Source organism: Nomascus leucogenys, chromosome 14, assembly GCF_006542625.1.
Source record: "Nomascus leucogenys isolate Asia chromosome 14, Asia_NLE_v1, whole genome shotgun sequence".
NCBI classification, from domain to species: Eukaryota; Metazoa; Chordata; class Mammalia; order Primates; family Hylobatidae; genus Nomascus; species Nomascus leucogenys.
The window spans coordinates 90,952,605-90,959,968 of record NC_044394.1 but is presented as its reverse complement, the minus strand read 5'-3'; the positions used below and the strand labels follow the sequence as shown (position 1 = coordinate 90,959,968).

Below are 7,364 nucleotides of genomic sequence, written 5' to 3'. Positions count from 1 at the left end.
AGTTTGAGACCAACCTGGGCAACATGGTTGAAACCCTGTCTCTACTAAAACATAAAAAATTAGCCAGGTGTGGTGGCGTGCACCTGTAGTCCCAGTTACTTGGGAGGCTGAGGCACAAGAACTGCTTGAACCTGGGAGGTAGAGGTTGCAGAGATCATGCCACTGCACTCCCAGCCTGGGTGACAGAGCAAGGCTGTCTCAAAAAAAAAAAAAAAAAAAAAAAAAAAAAAAAAAAAAAAAAAAACTCTCAAAAAAATGAAAAAAATTTAAATTAAAAAAAAAAAAAAAAAAAAAGGCTGGGTATGATGGCTCACACCTGTAATCCCAGCACTTTGGGAGGCTGAGGCGGGCAGATCACGAGGTCAGGAGATAGAGACCATCCTGGCCAACATGGTGAAACCCAGTCTCTACTAAAGAAGGTACGCGCCTGTAGTCCCAGCACTTGGGAGGCTGAGCCAGGAGAATTGCTTGAACCCGGGAGGCAGAGGTTGCAGTAAGCCAAGATTGTACCACTTCACTCCAGCCTGGCGACAGAGTGGAACTCCGTCTCAAAAAATAAACAAAATAAAATAAAATAAAGCAAAAACATAAAATGTAAAAAAAAAAAAAGGGGGGGGGGGCGGAGGAAGCTGATTGCCTTGGTGAGTCAACGCTGGGTGTTTTCTGACCACTATTTGAAACAAAAAAGGAAATCACTGATATTCGATGCAAACCTCTGTTCCTGGAAGCCACTCTGCGGAGACACCAGGAGAACTTTTATCAATCCTTCATTGATTTGAAGTAAAAGTGCTAAAGCAATGGTTGTGGGTGGCAACCCATTAGCAGATCACAAAATCAATGTAGTGGGTAACTAAAAAAGAGAAAACACAAGACGGCATCCTGTGTAACTGGGGTTAAGCATTACTCTCTGAAACTCATGGCATCAGTTTCCTCTTAGGCGCTTCCAGCAGAGTATAATCATGTTCATTTCAGTTTACAATCCTTGCAATCCCAGCGATTTGTGAGATTATACCCAGAACATCCACAGTGGAGGTCTGAAAATGTTCTTAGTTGTACTCTAATTTCACTAACTGCCAAAAGGTTTTCCAGAATAATCTCAGTCGCTTCATTCCTTTAAAGGTGAAGCCCGAAGAACGCATGGCGATCACTTTAGAAGAACAATTAGGGCCCAGGCGCGGTGGCTCACGCTTGTAATCCCAGCACTTTGGGAGGCCGAGGCGGGCGGATCACGAGGTCAGGAGATCGAGACCATGGTGAAACCCCGTCTCTACTAAAAAAATACAAAAAATTAGCCGGGCGTGGTGGCAGGCGCCTGTAGTCCCAGCTACTCGGAGAGGCTGAGGAAGAAGAATGGCGTGAACCCGAGAGGCGGAGCTTGCAGTGAGCCGAGATTGCGCCACTGCACTCCAGCCTGGGCGACAGAGCCAGACTCCGTCTCAAAAAAAAAAGAAAAGAAGAAGAACAATTAGCAGCAGAGGCAGGGCTGTGCTGATCCCATCTGGCATCGCTGGGAGCTAACCTATAAAACAGAAGAATAATTTGAAGTGACAGCCAAGGAAGTGACTCAAAACTGAATGCTATATAACAACTAATTTGGGAGAAAAAGGCAGTCAGTCTAAGAGCACTCCTTCTCACCACCAGCAGGCATGTGCGCGTTGGGGGAGCGTAACGGGGCACTATCACATCATTTTGGTGCAGGCTGGTGGGGATCCAGGATGACTCATTTTAAGGAGACAGTACCTCTGAGGGAGCAGTTTCTGGTAAGAGTCCAGTAAACAACTATCAGAAAGCACTGCCTCTGGATATAAACATTTCAAGTCAAATCTTCTGGTTTTACTTGAGTTCTGTAGTCAAGTCCACTCAGCAGACAATAACCACTTGATAAGCTGCCCTTTTCACTGTTTTACTTGCAGGCTGTAAACTACTGGGGCCAGTTTTTAGGCTCATTAAATCTCACCCAGTATACAGCTTCTTTGGTGTCCAGCAAAAACATAACCTTAAATACAAAGAATTTGCACACACCTCCCATTTCAACAGAAAAGAAAGGCAATCTGTGTGCATTTCAAGCCTGGCATTCCAATGGGAACAAAGCTGGGCACCCCACCCTCCAGTACCACTTGGCTTCTTTCTTGCTGACATGCCAGTCATGACATTCAGACAGGATCTAAGCTACAAACTTAGGAGACCTCCCTGGCGTCCTTAACAAAGCACATAGAAACCAAACAGCCGTGGTTTCCCCTAAATGTCAGCACCCTGGAGCAGAGGCGAGGTCAGTCATTAAGCATTCTCATTGCCACAAGCTGGCATACACCCTACATTCCAATCTGTTTCTAAGAGCACATTCATTTTCTTGAAATATGTAACAAGCACTTTCATTCCACAATAAGGGTATAAATCAAATCCTGGGCACTTGTGCATTTCTACCACCTCATACAGCCTGTACCCTCAGAGCCATAATCAAAGGCCTAGAGAAAGCAGGACAATCACTCATTTGCTTTTCATGTTTTAGAGGAACGATACTCTAGACTGGGCTCTCAGCAGGATATGCTGAGGGAAAAAAAAAAGGGGGAAAAAAAACAAAAACAAAAAAACCACGGAGCCAAACCCTTAAGCCTCAGAAAAGATTACTTCCCTCAGTCTAGATTTTCAGACAGGGATAACTAACCATCATAGGCTTATGGGACTTCTTAGGGATATGAAAGATGTAAACAAAGCTTACAAACAGGAAAGCAATCATTTCACTTGTTTCCAGCAAAGCAGTTCAGTTTCGTCTCTTATTGCAGACACCTAGCAACAAAACGCTACTAAAGTCTCCCTGCCCCTTGGCATCCATTGCTTTAAGTCCAGAGCAGGGGAAGCAAAAAAGAATACCACTCTCCCAAACCAAACCAAGCCTGTTTACCAGTTCGTCTACTTACATGCATTAAAGACATGGCACTTTGGGTCCGGGGTCCAGGTCCTGGTTCAGGGCAGCTGCCACACCATGGCTACTAGAGGATCCTTTTCCGGCTTTGGAAACTGAGGCTGACTGCACCTGGGAAGGAAGAGAAATTAAGAAAAAAACCTACTTAAGAAGATACATGCAGAGTAACTCTCAAGTAGCTTAAAATTTCTGTAAAGGCAAACTTGGGAAACAGAGTTTCAGACATTCAAATTCCACACAGAAAGGCCTTTCTTTGCCTTCAGACAGGGATAACTTGACATCATCATGGACTCAGCTCCCACCAACCTGCTGGCCCATAGCACTAACCGCCACAGCACACGCAAACTATTTTTTTCTTATCAAATTGTTCACTTCTCTCACGCAAACTCTTTGTGGAGCAAGCATGTGACTTTCAGTTTTTTTTGTTTTGTTTTGTTTTTTTGAAACATAGTTTCACTCTTGTTGCCCAGGCTGGAGTGCAGTGACGTGATCTCGGCTCACTGCAACCTCCACCTCCCAGGTTCAAGTGATTCTCCTGCCTCAGCCTCCCAAGTAAGTTGGGATTACAAGCATGCGCCACCACGCCAGGCTAATTTTCTATTTTTGGTAGAGACGGAGTTTCTCCATGTTGGTCAGGCTGGTCTCGAACTCCCAACCTCAGATGATCCACCTGCCTCGGCCTCCCAAAGTGCTGGGATTACAGGTGTCAGCCACCGTGCCCTCCAGGCTTTCAGTTTTTTAAGACAGAGGATTAGAGATTTGCCCAAGAGCTACTTAAAAATAGCCAGCACTATAATCTCACTATAATAAAATCCTTGCACTAAAAACGGATGAGATCATCTATTTCAAGCTTGTCTAACCCACAGCCTGCATGTGGCTCAGGACAGCTTTGAATGCAGCCCAGCACAAACTTATAAACTTTAGGATGACTTTGAATGCAGCCCAACACAAATTTGTAAACTTTTTTAAAACATTATGAGTTTTTTTTTTTTTTTTTTTTAGCTCATCAGCTATCATTAGTGTTAGTATATTTTATGTGTGGCCCAAGACAATTCTTCCAGTGTGGCACAGGGAAGCCAAAAGATTGACACCCCTGATCTAGTTACTACCCATTTGCTCTTGGACTGGCCACATGATTCCTGGACTCCACTCCAGAGCCATTCTCACCCATGCCTGGAGGTGAGGCCCAGGAATGTGTATATTTTAACACTTTGTAGGTGGCTATGATGTAATAGTCAAGTTTGGAAATCACTAACCCTGTTTCACAAATGAAGAAACAAGACTGGTGAGAAAATAGGCTGAGACTAGAGCTCAGATCTCTCATTAGCCTAATGTGTGGTATATAGGAGTTTCTCAACCTCAGCTCTACTGACATACTGGGTGGATCAATTATTCCTCATGCAGGCTGTCGTGTGCATTGTAGGATATTTATTTATTTATTTATTTACAGTTTCGCTCTTGTTGCCTAGACTGGAGTACAATGGTGCGATCTCAGCTCACTGCAACCTCTGCCTCCTGGGTTCAAGAGATTCTCCTGCCTTAGTCTCCCAAGTAGCTGAGATTACAGGTGCCCGCCACCACACCCAGCTAATTTTTGTATTTTTAGTACAGACAGGGTTTCACCATGTTGGCCAGGCTGGTCTCAAACTCGAACTCCTGACCTCAGGTGATCCACCCACTTCGGCCTCCCAAAGTGCTGGGATTACAGGCATGAGATAAATATCCAGGCCCTCCAGGGTATTTATTAATGGTAGCATTCACCAGACGCCAGGAACACCATCCCTCCCCAGTTCACAACTGCCAGTCTAACTCAGTAACTGCTTGTATAACTTTGGGCAAGAGAACTCTCTACGCCTCACTTTTACTTACTCAGCAGCAGAGTAGGGAAAAAAATTTACCTCATATGGGGTTGATATTAGAAAGACTATTTATGGCCAGGCGCGGTGGCTCACGCCTGTAATCCCAGCACTTTGCGAGGCTGAGGTGGGCAGATCACCTGAGGTCGGGAGTTCAAGACCAGCCTGACCAACATGGAGAAACCCCGTCTCTACTAAAAATACAAAATTAGCTACCCGTGGTGGCGCATGCCTGTAATCCTAGCTACTTGGGAGGCTGAGGCAGGAGACTAGCTTGAACCCGGGAGGCAGAGGTTGCGCTGAGCCAAGATCGCACCATCGCACTCCAGCCTGGGAAACAAGAGCAAAACTCTGTCTCAAAACAAACAAAAAATACTCTTTGTGAGAGTGCTTGGCAAGGACCCTATCAAAAGGAATTCCATACTACTTCCATTATCTGGGCAATCATAACCCTGGAAGACCAACACATCCCCAAAACTAACAAACCAATACTTAAAGGGTACCATAAGCATATTCAAGTCTATGAAAGAAGTAAAAATCTCACCATTTACAGAAACTTCATCATTAAGATCCTTACACTTAACACCTTAAGGTGATGAGTTTTCACATGACTGCTTTCAAGGCCACAGCCAACACCTTCAATCTAAAAGAGAAGGATAACAGGCTTCATTCTAACAGAAACCACCTTAAGCTTTATTCTCCAGATTTGTATTAAACAGCTGAGCCTCAGCAAGTCAGACCTCCTCACAAAAGATACCATTTCAGACAGGGATAACTTTAAATCATCCTCAGCTCAGCCAATAACAAAGATTCCTAAATCCCAGCAATCCAAAATTCATTTGCCATGTCTCTTTCATCCCCGCATGCCCTAACGAGGATCCACGTTGGTTACAATGACACCTAGTGGCCCCAAATTACACGGGCAAAGACCCTACTCATTTTTATCATTAAAATAATTAGCATTCTGAATTCTGAGTAATTTCTTACCATAGCTGGCTTGTATGTCAGCACGTATTCTCACACTTGAACTTCAGAATAAAGCAGGAGGTGAATGTATGTGATGGCACCAACTGTGCTTTCTCATTTCTAGTGACCACTCAGGCCCTGCCTGCACCCACTCTTACTCATGTTAGGGCTCCATCCATTACTCTGGTCCTTCAACCTGGCGCTCTGCTTTTCCCCGTCTCTGCAGATGCCAAACAAAGAAAGGCCTCTGGGGAAGGAAAAAAAGGCTCGTTGTTAAAACTACGGCTTTCCAGAAGTTTACAATCCTATTGACTCCTATCTGTAAAGTTAACTATAAACTACCGATTGGGGCCGTCCTCAGGGCACTCCAAGTGGAATCACGTCTTCACACGTTAACACTCCTGATGCTGAATTAAGAACCACCATCGTCAGAGTTTGCCTGTGCGCGGGCACCGAAGACCCCTGGGCATGCAGGCTCAGCACACGCGCGGCGGAGACGCACGGGGCTGCCCAGGTTGTTAGGCGCTCTCCCCCGCAGAAGCCGGCCCTATGACGCCGAGGACGGGCTTGAGCTCTCTCCCTTCACATAGTAACATTTTCTCGCCGTTTGGAAAACATTTTCTCATCCCGTACTTTTAACCCTCCTAACCACCCTATGAGGGAGAAACCGAGCTTATCGTCACCACTTCGTCTCCGAGGAAGGGAAGCCAAGTGTGTTAGTGTCGTGTCGAGGAAGACCCCGTTTTCCCACTCAGTCAGCCTTACCATCATCACTAAAGGCCTGAGGCTGCTCGCCGTGCTCAACACCGACGGGAGCGGCCATGACTTCCAGCCACGCGGCCGACCTCGAGAAAAACGCGAGCCCGCGCCTGCGCGCAAGTCTTCTCGGCAATCTCTCCGGAACGCTCGCGATGTTGAGAAAGGGCTGATGGGAAATGTAGTTCAAAACTGCGGCGGCTGGGGGCTAGCCGCGTCCTCAGCGCGACCCTGGAGGTGGGAGTAAGATGGTGGCTGCCACCAGGGGCAGTGGAGGGTCCGGAGTGGGAAACCAGGCCTGCGAAGAACCACGGGTGTCAGAAAACGAAGCTGGAGCTTCACTTCTGCCAGAAAGTCATTGAGCTTCAGCACAGTTTGTCTCTGGTCGAGACTGGGGAAGCACAGAAAGTTCGAGGGGGCAGGGACGGATGAGGAAACCGGGGCTTGGCCGAATATCTTTTTTAATTGTTCTGCGGATTTTATTTGGGGGAGGATAGGGGCATTTAGGGTAGTTCGCTGGGTTAGTGAAGAGGAGAGATTCCGAGGGAATCGTTCGACCTCCCGCTCAGGTGTTTTTAAGTTTGGGGCGAGGCCGGTGAGGCCGAGGCGCGGGCGGCAAGGGGCGCTCGAGAGCGACGGGGCTCGGCCTCCGCGGCTGCCCAGGGGCCCGGGGCCAGTGTGCTTTTCATTCCGAGAGGAGAAAAAAAGGCAAGTGTCACGAGCTGAATTACGAAAAGAACGGAGAATGATGTAACACCCACTGCTCTTCTGAGTGTTATTTTTCAGGCAACCACCTTGGCTTCATTTTTTTTTGTTTCTGGGTTTTTTTGGTTTGTTTTTGAGATAAGGTGCCACCCTGGCAC

General features: G+C 46.6%; 1 long non-coding RNA gene and 3 other non-coding genes across 4 annotated transcripts; all 4 read right to left on the bottom strand.

Annotated features, from left to right (window-relative positions):
• Positions 1-1,427: 1,427 nt before the first annotated feature.
• On the bottom strand, positions 1,428-6,601 carry LOC115838306. The gene is made up of 5 exons (XR_004033310.1): positions 6,511-6,601; positions 5,767-5,992; positions 5,324-5,422; positions 2,919-3,034; positions 1,428-1,519 (listed from the first exon to the last, which is right to left on the bottom strand). It is a non-coding gene; the product is annotated as an uncharacterized LOC115838306 (long non-coding RNA).
• LOC115838454 lies at positions 2,608-2,679 on the bottom strand. Its single transcript, XR_004033481.1, has one exon. It is a non-coding gene; the product is annotated as a small nucleolar RNA R38 (small nucleolar RNA).
• Positions 3,135-3,218, bottom strand: LOC115838455. Its single transcript, XR_004033482.1, has one exon. It is a non-coding gene; the product is annotated as a small nucleolar RNA R38 (small nucleolar RNA).
• LOC115838453 lies at positions 5,499-5,576 on the bottom strand. The gene has a single exon (XR_004033480.1). It is a non-coding gene; the product is annotated as a small nucleolar RNA R38 (small nucleolar RNA).
• Positions 6,602-7,364: the final 763 nt, after the last annotated feature.